This window comes from Aplysia californica, unplaced genomic scaffold (assembly GCF_000002075.1).
Source record: "Aplysia californica isolate F4 #8 unplaced genomic scaffold, AplCal3.0 scaffold00990, whole genome shotgun sequence".
Classification (NCBI taxonomy): domain Eukaryota; kingdom Metazoa; phylum Mollusca; class Gastropoda; order Aplysiida; family Aplysiidae; genus Aplysia; species Aplysia californica.
In genome coordinates, this window is record NW_004798260.1 from 45,130 (window position 1) to 46,165 (window position 1,036).

Genomic DNA, 1,036 nt, shown 5'->3' on the forward strand with positions numbered 1-1,036 from the left:
CACACACACACACACACACACGCACATAATGTAAATGAACAGTAATATAAATAATCATAATCTTAAGCTAGATACATACTCAGTATTCTCACTGTAACTCTGTCTTATTCTGACGCATGCTCTAAGGTCATAATATTATGAATAATGGATCGGTCTTTTGTGCGCAAGCTATCCAGTGAAGTTTTTATAGAGAGCAAATAGTGGCAGCCATGACAATGCATGATCTAGGTTACATTCGGTGATTCAAGTCTTGTTTTATGTTCTAGTAAGGTCATACGGCGCTCGCAACTGCATAAAATCATATTTATGGTAAGTTCACGGATGCAATTTTTCTAAAAAATTAGAAAACTTTAGAGGTCTCAAAATGTGCTAGCCATTTTCTGAAACTGCTGAATTCATGCATTTTTATTTCATTTTTGTTTTATTTTATTTTATTTTATTTCAGCGTATTTTATGTTATTTTATTTATTTTCCTTTGGGAGGAGGGTGTTGATGGAGGATGATCCATGATATTGGAGTACATCTAAAGAAGTCTTCCTTCTATCGCATTCCATGATGTTTGCTTCAGTCACCCATGTACAGAGTGACATAGTATATTTTGGTCAAACGTGAGTTTCTCCCCCGGTACCATTCCATCCACGTCGACGACCCCAAAACTTTAGTTTTAGTAAGAGTTTTACGCACTTGCAACACAATAAGGTCATATAAGTGCTGCCTAAAACCTTGTGGTTTCTGCCCAGTTGAAAATGCCTTCAGTCAGCGGCTAAACCAACCCAGACCTGCATCTGTTATGTAATGGTTAGGCGCTTCACCGTCGGAAGAAAAAGATAATTATGAGTTCGATTCCTGTGTTGAGAGAGAACTTTATGGAGCATCTCGGTCTTTTTGTTGGGACGTTGTATCCCTCTTGTTGGAGGGACGTTGTATCCCTCTTGTTGGAGGACGTTGTATCCCTCTTGTTGGAGGGACGTTGTATCCCTCTTGTTGGAGGACGTTGTATCCCTCTTGTTGGAGGGACGTTGTATCCCTCTTGTTG